Source organism: Perca fluviatilis, chromosome 20 (genome assembly GCF_010015445.1).
Source record: "Perca fluviatilis chromosome 20, GENO_Pfluv_1.0, whole genome shotgun sequence".
Taxonomy (NCBI): domain Eukaryota; kingdom Metazoa; phylum Chordata; class Actinopteri; order Perciformes; family Percidae; genus Perca; species Perca fluviatilis.
The window spans coordinates 12,544,449-12,555,927 of NC_053131.1; the positions used below are offsets into that span (position 1 = coordinate 12,544,449).

An 11,479-nucleotide genomic window follows, 5' to 3' on the forward strand; every position below is an offset into this window, starting at 1 on the left:
AATACCTTAACCTACGTCAGGAAACAGCTGTGCAATAATTCACATCACATTTATTTATTTTCCTGCTGAGGGTGTTCTACCAGTGAAACTGTTATTGTTGTTGTCATCAAGATTTCTCCTTTCTATCATCTGTTTTCACGATTCATCAAATTAGGGTGCCACAAGTTCACGAATTTGACCTACAATAGGGATAATGAGCACAGTTGTCGCGGAACAAAACAGAACATCACATATAGTGGAAGGAAGATGTACCGTACGACTGTAGACTAAACATAAACACACTGGCAGTTTACGTTCAGAGCTCTGGGACTGTAAAAGCACTAGCATGGCTGGTAGCAGCAGCAGTGTTACCACAGCCACAGATGTGCAAAGTACAACTACTGCACTGTTAGCTGATTCCTAGTCAAAGATGCATCTGTTCTTGATCTGTGATAATGCTCTGAAAATCTGAAAATTGCAAGTCATAATGTTATTTCATTACTTTTTATGTGGGTTTTAGTCCATGTCCTTTATATCCCTGCCCTATCTACAAACACGAGGGATTGTACACTCCATACAGACACTGACGAAAGAGCTTCTGCCTTGTCATTTTTATTTTACTGCGGACGTCCCAGAAACAGCAGGAAGGCAGGAAGCACCACCCTGGACCCCCCCCCCCGCCCACCCTTATCCTCCTTTAACCTGGCTCAGACTGCAGCCGGGCCGAGTGAAGGCCACAGTCTGATCCGCTCCTCCTTTTAACTGTTATCATGCTCGCACAAAAGCGTCTTTACACAAACACACTGATTTTTATTGTATTTCTTTTTGCACATGATTCCTTACAGGCATTTTCTTTTACACAACTCTTAAACCCGGTGACACATGGAGTGGAAATAAATCACGAAAATGCAATCTCTACCAACTTCTCCTTCTTATTCCTTGCCATCCCCCTCCCCTCTCGCCTTCTAACTACTTCCAAAAACCCAGTACTCCCACTCCCTCTCTCACTATCCCTCCCTCTCCCCTCCCCTACTCCTCCTCCCCCCTTCATCTTATGGGCCCTCTCGCTGACAGCTGGCTCTGATTATGGCTGTGAAAAATGGGGCAGTCACGCCAGCAATCCACCCCCAGCATTCCTACAGCATGACTCCGCACTTTCTTCCTATACTGGTGCTAGGCCTGTCTCTGCTTCCCTCCCTCCCTCTGCTTCCCCTCTGTCTTTCTTCAGCTGTCTTTATTTCTTTCTCTCTTGTTGTTTTCCCATCTAAATACCGTATACCAGCAAAGAAAGGGGGAAAGTTTATGCAAGCAGCTGTTTGTCTGAGGGGATTTGTGTCCTGCAGAAATGGAGGTTTTAAAAATGAGCTGGACTGAGGGTACTGAGGTTGTAAGAGGAGACAAATTTGAATGGGAGATTATGTTTGAGTTAGTCATACGACAAAGACAGATGGGAGAGATACTGAAGCAGCAGTGGACAGCTTCTTCACATATGGAGCACAATTCACAAACACAGCGAGCCTGCACAAGAGCCAACACACTCCATCACTGCCTCGTGCTATGACGTTTATGGTGCATTACATGACTATATAATGATTACAGCATGTCCGAGACCACGTTGTTTTGGCAGATTTTCCCATACGTACTTATTTATTTGTCTAATCAGTAAAAGGCAAAAACCGCGTAAGCCTAAACAGTGAATGCTGGTTGGGTTTTGTTACATGATCTGGCTCAGTTGAAGAAGCTCAGACCATAAAAAGCTACACTTTTAGCACGTCTATCCACACCTGTGCTAGTTTGCCAAACTTTCCACCTTGGTTGGTCCACTCTCTCCTGCTTGATATACTGGTAAATAGGAAACTTGGCTAGAACTCATAACAGAATCTTGACACCATAAAACCTAAAATAGTTGGCTGGGAATGTATTTTCTTTATCAAGAAAAAATGATCAGGGGGATTAATGGATAGGGTTACATAATCTGAGCAATAAACCTGGATGTTACAGCTGAATAACAGAGTATACTAAAACATCTAATGAAACAGTTTACTATATCGGCACAGTCCTGGATTTACTGTGAAGATCCACAATAGCTTTGACAGCAGCTAACATTGCTTTTTCTGCGGTTGTCTTTCAGCAAGGCCGCTTGTTTGCTGAAATATGTGGCACAAAGACATAAATTCAGGTCAGTACTTTATTTTACTGTGAGGTTAAACTCTTTTCTAATTTTAGCCACATGTTAGACTTAAGCTAGATGTTGCTTCAAGCTAAAAGTCAAAGAATCCATGAGGATGAAATGAATGTCGTTGAGCTGTTTTACTTTCTTAAAAAGGAGACTACAGCCATGCTAAATGCTAATGTTGGCATGCAAACATGCTCACAATGGCAATGCTTTCATGTCGATGTTTAATGGGTGTAATGTGTACCATGATCACCATCTTAGTTTAGCATATTAGCATGCTAACCCTTGCAAAATAGCACTAAACACAAAGGAGCTGAGGCTGATTGATCATAAGCCAAAGTCTTGGACAAATTCAAATTTTGACCTGGTGATGGTGCTACTGTAGACTCAAAATCACAAATGTCAAATCTGAAGGTTTTCATATGCTGTTACTAGAAGATCAGATATGTAAGTATAACATTTTAAGTATTAGATTTAAGATTTAAGTAAAAAAATCCACTAAGTGCAGATAGTGCCTCCAAATAGACCAAATTAATTTACAATCTTGAGCAAGCAGTAACTTTCCGACACCCTCCACTGTATCTCCTACATCAGAAATACCTTGATAATCTCTGTTTCACTGTCTAATAGGGAGCGTTAGAGCATGAAGTGAGCGCTCCAGAGGCCAGCAGATGCCTTGTGTCAGGTTGCATAAACAAGATAGAACACTTTCATCCATCATGCTGCTGAAATGGGAGCTTTAGGCCCTCTTATCCGGCTCAAGGCACCTTGTTCAAGCAAAGACATTTTCAGGGCGCCAACCTCGATATTACCTCAGTGGAGATAAATCATGACCGAATACTGAGCTGTACAAATACCCACTCTATGCCTCTCTTTCACTCTCTTTAAACCTCAGAAAAAAAGTTTCAATGTTAAAAATTTCACAACTCTTCTAAACAGAAGACTCATGATAGCAGGAGGCAGTTTTTAATCTCACATGACAGCAATGTGATGGAAGCTGTTGATTCAGAAGAGTGTCAACAGGACAGACTCATATCCTGTGTGCGACTGTAAGACAAAAACACAACAGCCTTTGGCTGGGGTCAATTTGAGGCACTGACTCAAAATCAGACACAAATGTGATCATAAAAAGCCAGAGTGTGATATTAGTCTAATGTCACACTTTCATTGTAAATACAAAGGTGCACATTGTACGTCAATATTGATGTCACCGTTCAATATGAGAGTGTGTTTAAGGTGAGATTCTGACAGTTTTTTTGTGGTATTTAAATTGTGCACAAATCTCATGTGGTGAGTCATGCAGCGAGAAAGTTGCCCACAGTGGAAGCTCCAGTACTGTACTGGTCCCACCTACACGTCAGCCCTTAGTCTCCACAGCTTCACATTTATCTTTGGCTTCTCACATGCTAACTCTGTTCCATTCGGTCTCACCATTCACTAAGTAGACTCAGTAGACGACATTAAAGCGTGATTGTTTGGACTTTTGGCCAACGGGGATGATGATCAAAGCAGGTCAAGGTGAACTCCCAAGGTGCCTGGAAACAGCTGTGGAGATTTTATGAAAATAAGGTGTATGATTGAGGTCACCATATTAAACATATTAATAGACACCCCCGCCCCCCGCTGTAGGGATGGTGCTCATGTGGAACTCATTTCATCCTCCTCTTCATAATATCTTTGATTTTATTGGATCGTAACGACTTGTGTGTTGGCGTTGTCGGAGCAATCTGAATGAGTGCCTCACATAGAAAATTGACCGCATCCTTCTCTTAAGTGTACGTGTGGACATAAGCCAGCATGAAAGCCGAGTGAAATGATTTTTGAAAAACTTGTTCTGAGCACCAAAAGCTCATTTTGTGACTCACTCATTACAAATCAATTTCTAGCTGCAAAGACACAAGTGATGTAAAGTTATTAACCTTGGATCAAACTTGCACATACTGTAGCTGGTGCAACAGAATAAAGGCAGCCCCTCGATGTATGTGCACGCCTGGTAAAGCACTTAAAGCTCTTTACTATGATACCAAAAAGTTTGAAAATGAAGATTGGAGTTTAATGGTGTACATGCCGTTCCCAACGGCAGCATTTGGACTGTTCTTCCCTCTGAGTGTGGAGTTGGAGGGCTTTGACCGAGTAAACACTGTTAACAGACAGTTGGAAGGTTTCAATGAGGAGAAAGGGGGATTGTTTGGGTGTATTTTGGCAGCGGTGTTGGCGTACAGTGGTACTGGTAATGGTATGAAGGTGGGGGCTGTCGGCTTGGGATTTTTGGTAAACGTGCCATTATTTACGAGTCGGGTGGGCTGAGGGGGACAATAAACTTTCGTTTCTGGGAAAGCCATTGGATTTTACTAGACTTTGTAGAACCTATAAGAGTGCAAGGCAAGAAAAAAAAAAGGCAAACCAGAAAGTATTTAACAAGCACAAAAAGTGTTTCCATATTCAGCTGTTACACAACACAGCAATAATGTGAGTACTCCCCTGGGTTGACAGAGTCACATGGGCCTGATGTGACACTAATAGTGCTTACTGGTAACACACACAAGCAGTGCTGTATGTGTTTCCATGCTAATGACATTAAACCACTTACAAAATCTAAAACCGAACTCAATGCATAATTCATACCACTTTTTGCTCGTTAAAGCTCTGTATCGCAAACAGGCAAACGTACTAACACACATGTTGCTGGTCAAATTACCATAAACATCTGCTTTGACAAGTCATTTGGTCTCATTTTCAGCCAACGTGGGTTCGTAGATCAAGAGAAAAATGATGGCGGATGGGCAGGAGGGGGGTGGGGGGTTCATTCCACTACATTTTTTTTCTCTTCTACAAATGAGTGACAATACCTTGAAATGAGACATAATCCTTCATTAGCATAAATAAAATGACATTTGGTTCTCATAACTCTTGAATCAAGTAGCTTTGTGTCAGAAACAAGAAGACCAAGCAATTTTAAAGGCTCCAAAATTGGACCAATTGACTTGCCGAGAATGTAGATGCTTCCACATTTAGGCAGACAGGCAATTGGACCCCTGTGTGGTATATGGCTGTAGGACAATCCCCATTGTCCTGTTGGATACGAGCGGCTGGAGCCCAGGAACTGCTCTGGACTGGATGTGAAACCCTGGCAGCAGAAAAGTATAGCTTTGGCCAGGAAAGTCAACCAAATGGGCTGATTCTTCTCATTCAACCCAAAGGACTCCACACAGCTGCCCCTTCTTTCACTGCCAGGGGAGAAGACAGTCTGAAAGAGGGAGAGGAGAAAGAGAGGCGGAGTGGAGAACAGTTGGGGGCATTGGGACTGGACCAGCCTCAAAGACCCAGAGGGTTTGTTTTCTTTACAAAAAAAAAAAACAGAAGAAAAAGAAGCAGCTTAGACTCATCTTGGACATCAAACTCTATTTTGGGGCAGTACCGTGTTTGGACTGTGGGCAATCACACAAAATCCCTCAGAGTTATTTTCTTTGAGTGATTGGGAGTGCTTTTGTAAAATCCGAAATCAAAGCGTTAAGATGGTGATGTATTCTGGCCCCTGTGGGAACATAAAATGCCGTTTGAGTTTTTGTCTGTGTTCCTCTGAGCTAATCTCCCTCCCATATGCTCCTTGATCTTTATCCACATAGCTTGAGTTTTGCTCATTTCCTCATCATTTTCTATAAAAGTGAAGACGGATACACTTCCCGAGCTCATGTGAGTTGCGGGAGGTCACAGAGAAGAAATGAGAAGACGTTACAAGGACTTTTCATTTCAGGAGGACAAGCGAAGGTGCAGTTTAACAGATGAATAATCTGCTGCTGAAGCTGAAACACCTGTAGCTCTGAGTTCAACACTACACCCACCTGCAACTAAAGAACGCACGTGCAGAAAGACAAATCACAAGTCAACCAAGAAAAAATATTTTTCATTGATTTGAATAATGGGCATTGGTTTGCAATGTGGACACAAAATTGAGCAACACAAAGTCAAAAACAGACCCAGTTTTTCACACATAGGCCACACATGGCAGGCACCCAATACCACTGGCAGCATACGTGGTGTCATACCACACAGGCAGAAGGGAAAACAAAAATACATAGCATAAGAAAACACACTGCAAATATAGACAACACAAACCAAACACAGAAACGTGCTGCAAATACAGAAACGCACAACAAGTAAAGAAGCGTTCTGACAATACAGGAAATATAACTAAATACAAAAACAGGCAGCAAATACAAGCAACACAACCAAATACAGAAAACACAACTGGTGCCTTTCTGTATGTGTGTTGTGTTTTCTGTAATTGCAGCGCATTTCATTGGGATGCATATGTGTTGCCAAATTGTTGAATGTGCTTCTCAACTTGTGTTAGGTTTTTTTTTCCAAATGCTGAGCATGTGTTGTTTGTGTTTTTTTTGTACTTGTGTTGTCTCTTGAATGATGATGCTCTCAGGGCCCCCAAAACTGACACTAACCAGAAGTTTAATACCTAGGCCTACATGAAGAGCGATGGAAAACAAAAGACATCAGACATCATGTAGCAGATAATTTGTAGCATTGTACTGGCAATAAAGACAGACACAAGAAAAGGTTTAAATTAAAGCTGCAGAAACTATAAAAGCATGTTTTTTTTTTCCACAATAAATCAGCACACGCTTACAACAAGGAGGAATTTAATTTTATGTCCTGGGTCGACTGAGGACGGCTCACACACAACAGTGCCTAACCCTACGGCTCAACATCAACATAAGCAAAGCCACTCTCCCATTAATTCACACACCATGGAAAGCTAATGTCCAAAAGTCTCATTTACGATAAGCGAGCTGTTAGCAAACACAAAAACGCAACCATGTCAGAAGGGCGTCCTCGTCAGCAGCCAGCATCTGGAGGATATATCAATAACTGGGGAGAAGACACGTCCAGTTCAATAAATGTGCGAGGGGTAAAGTGTGAGAAAAGTGGGCAGGGTCACACGGGCGCTTGGCTTTGTGTATTGTCCAGAGCCGGACACATGGACTGTGTAATTCTAGTCCAGGAGTGACCACACAGGGCCGGTTGTGAGGTCTGAGAGTGCTGGAGAATGGAGACAGATGGGACAGGGGCAGGATTTTTTTTGGTGAGAGAATGCTTTCCACTGTTCCTACGCTATACAAAGCCCATTGATTTTATTCCCCCTGCGTTGAGTGAGGAGCTGAGGAATATCTCGTTTCAGCGTCCGCCGCATGGTCATGACACCTGGACCAGGGTCAGGTCCGTCCGGTCCCCAGCGGAGGCACGCTGGGCCCATGGGGGACTGGACACAACAAGTACTGGAGTCCTCTCTACGTGCCCTAAACCCTTTCTTCCCTAAGTGTGTCTGCACATGCGTATCATGTGCCATCTCTGAGTGTGCTGCATTGTGTGTCATATAGCTGTGGTCATCGGGTCATTTCTGTAGCTTGATGACTTTGACCTATGCTGCAACCCCTAATGTGCGAGTGGAAAACCAAACTCTCCCTTCCCATGAGCCCTCTGGACAGACAGAAAGATTGTTCCTCAGGAAACACGGGTCAGGAAGTCAGAGAAGGAAGCTGGCCTTTGGTTCTAAATACAACCCTCCTCTAGAGACCGGAGTGTCAGGAGAGAATTGGACAGTAAATCTCCTTTAATCGCTGAGCCCTCACTCTCTGTTTTGTTGCTATTTTTGCGACCACGCATTTAACCAAAACATTGTTATTATTATTCTATTTCGCTGCAAATTGGCACTGACAGGGCCAAAGACTTTCATTTCCAAGAGGGTGTTTGTTTTGAACTCTGGTCGTGATTGTAATGCCGTGACGTGTCGAAGCCACACAAGTGAGCCGAGCCGAGCCGAGCGGTGATGCCGCATCCAACCCACTGTGAGATGAAGGGCAGTGGAAGTGGAGTGGATGGGCACACTGGAGCCATTCATGGGAACAACATCAGCAAGAGCAGCTGGCGGTTCACCACTAACAATGCTGTGGCTACTCTCATGGACAATTAATTGCTGCTAGGTCTTATTTTCCTCCCTCCCTCCATTTTTCTCTCTCCCTCACCCTCTTCCTCTGAGGCTAGTTTCACCCTGCAAGATGACCATAGTCCTCCCATATGAATTTGGCAAACCATACCATGAGACGTGAAAGGAAGCAATCATGGATATCCTGGCTGTCAAAGCTTATACAGAAAAGACTCGGATCACACAAATTGGGATGTGGGAAGGAGAATGTTTACAGAAAGCAAAACCCCACGCAGTGTCACGGCAAACGTGGGCCGAACCATGACAACATGTTCAAGAAATCAGAGCCTATTTAGGTCCAACTTGGCTATCCTTCACCGCCGATTGCTCAACAATCTGTCCTGTCAGTGTAACGAAACATGTGCTCACATGCTGGGGGAAAATGGGAAGCTAGAGGAGTGTTAACTCATCTATAGCTTTTAATAGGACAGTTTTCTGTAATATATCATGCTGCCAGTGGTAAAATGTACTTGTACTCGAGTACTGTTCTTAAGTAAAAAATTTTGGACCATACTTAATATTTTCCATTTTATACACCTTTATACTTATTTTGTACTTTTTATTCCACTACTTTGTTTTATTTCATAAATGTAGTTACTTTTTTTGTCAAGATTTTGCCCAGAAATATCAACTTAAATTCAACTGACACATAAAATATGGTGCATGGTTATACGAGTTGAAATCAACTACAACAGCAAAATACTTTAAAGTGTCCATAATAATTGAGTTCTTTTGTTTAATACAGTACATCATAAGTACATTTTGCTGATAAAACTCTGTGCTTTTACTTATTCAGAATTTAGCTCGTGACAAAGTATTTTTACATTATGGTGATACTACTTGTTTGCCCGATATCAGACAGAATTGTCAACAAATTTCTGGACCCAGGCAAACTAGTTGTGCTAGGGAGACAGAATTTATGTATTTATCCTGAAGGGAAATTGTTGGGCAGCAGTTGCAGTAGGAAAGAGTGGAAAGAGTGCGAATAAAATCTAAATATAAACAGTAAAGTTGATTAATAAGGTATACAGTAAACGGTCTGATCTTCCATCACTGCATGCTTGCCTGTGATTGACATAAATATTTATGTAACATTTTCACTGCAATGTGCAAGATGCTAAATACATTTCTAGTGAAGAGGTGATGTTCCACTTATAGTGCTCATAATAACCTTCAGTTTTACGGAATTGAAAATACAAGTGTGTGTGTGTGTGTGTGGGGGGGAAGACAAGATACGTCAGCTTGAAACTGACTTTATAAGAAATCATAAATGCCAGCATGTGGCAAACAGCTAAGTCATTGGTATTTATCAACAACTGTATCAATCCCAAGAATATACATGCTGTACCATGAGGCAGTAAAAAATACTACTTATTTCTCTTTTAAGACATCGTTTAATGAGCCTTGTGGTCGCCCTAAGTGGGATGTTGTGCAGCGCAGCTTGAGATTACCACAAAACTAGTCTAAGCCTTTGTGTTTTGTGTAGCTGATAAGTCTCTTTGCTTCATATAAGGCCACTAAGTTAGTGTGTCAGTGGAAAGGCTGATTACACAATACAGTGCTGAGGCTAATTCACCAAAGCCACACAAGGAAGGAGCTGTGTTTGACTGTGCCTGACCTAAGTGTCTAATCTTAGAAATTCTCACTCACGGAGTAACCATTCTGATAATCTACATTTATGCTTTAGGCAAACTTGGAGACACTTTAAATACTGTACAAAGAGAGGGGAGTAAATAGGAAATGCTGCAACAAGAGGACAGAGAAAAGGAAGAACTCTGCCCTCTGTTGGCTTTAAGCAGGAACTACAGTTAACTGTTGCTTTAACAGACTGTCACCACAGACAACTTCCAATTTGTTGAGTTTCCCCATGACTTCTTTCATCTCCTGTTCAGTTAGATAAAAGATTTAACAGCCAGGCATCCCACTTAAATGTTATCAGTGACCTCAAGTCTCATCCTCATCCTCCCTTCTGAGGAGGGAGTCATCAGCGCAGGAGGCAGAAATCAAACCGTTGAGCTGAGGCTGAGGAGTGACTGACTGCAGCTCCAACAGAGACTGATAGCAAATACAAGCCAAAGGAGGACAGCGCTGACCTCGAGGAGCACAAATCCTCAGAAATCAAGTCCCCCGAGAGAGAACTCGACTCTGTCAACAGCCAGAGGAGAATCCTGCCTGAAGAGAGCTGAGATGCAGTTATTTATGCCTTTTGTGTTTTCTACTTGGGAAGTCAGTGAAATGACTGAACAGGAAAACCTCATAAATATTCCACCCATCGCTTTAACAAGCTGTGATGGAAAATATATATATTTAGAGTTAAAACAATTAGTCCATTTATCGATCAACAGAGAAATCATGTGCAACTACTTTGATAATTGGTTAATTGTTTCAATCATTTTTCAAGGAATACATGCCAAAACATTCTCGACTTCTATTTTTCAATTTGTGAGATTTTTTTTTTGTGACATATGTGATAGTACATTGAATATATTAGATTTTTTTGGACCGTTGGTTGACACAACTGTGATTAATCAAAATACAATCTTCAGTTGCAGCCTCAATTTTCTTTCAGCAAATTCCGGTGTAACTGTAAAATGTCCCCTTAGAGTGAATACTGCATATCCTAATGTGTAAGTATTCTAATGCAGAGTCCAGCCTACACCTTAAAATGCCACCAGATCCCATTTAGGGACTTGATCTCAACTTTTCTTGAGCAATAAAAACAAGTTTTGTTTAAGGAAAACTAAATATAACCTAAACACGACAAGTATGTCTTTTTGCTTGTGTGTGAAATAAAGATACAGAAAACCTGCTCAAACTTTTCACACTGTTACACAAATTCATTTGGAAGGAGGATTTACGCCGAAGTCAGTCAAACTTCTTAGCGAGCTTATCAGTGTGTGCTGACGTCTGCAAGGCCCTGCGTGAAAATGATGTTGTTTACCGCCTGCATGTTTAAAACACGAACACATCTGACACTATCCCCTGGGAATTGCTTCATGTTGGCAGGAAACGGGTGCCTCCTCCTAAACCTGGAAGGACAACTGCGCCACACAATATCAAGCAAACACAATAGATTTGAGAGTATTAAAGTAAACAACTGCAGTGTGTGAGGCTTCTTGAGGCTTGGCTCCAATAAAGAAGACATTTCACATCAGAGTCAGTGGCTTGTTGTTGAGTTATGAACCCTGCTGGCCTAATGGAGTTTAAATCTGCACGAGAATCTATTTGCTCCGACATCACAGCCCTCTGTGCGTTGTACTTAAGTAAACTCTGGCTCTGATTATGTGTAATGTGTGACATATTATCACTCATTTAGATCATTTCAC

General features: G+C 42.0%; 1 protein-coding gene across 1 annotated transcript in view; it reads right to left on the reverse strand.

The window, feature by feature from the left end:
- Window positions 1-11,479, reverse strand: part of plekhh1 (pleckstrin homology domain containing, family H (with MyTH4 domain) member 1) — a 210,329-nt gene that overhangs the window by 105,026 nt on the left and 93,824 nt on the right. The gene's annotated exons all lie outside the window — the stretch shown is intronic.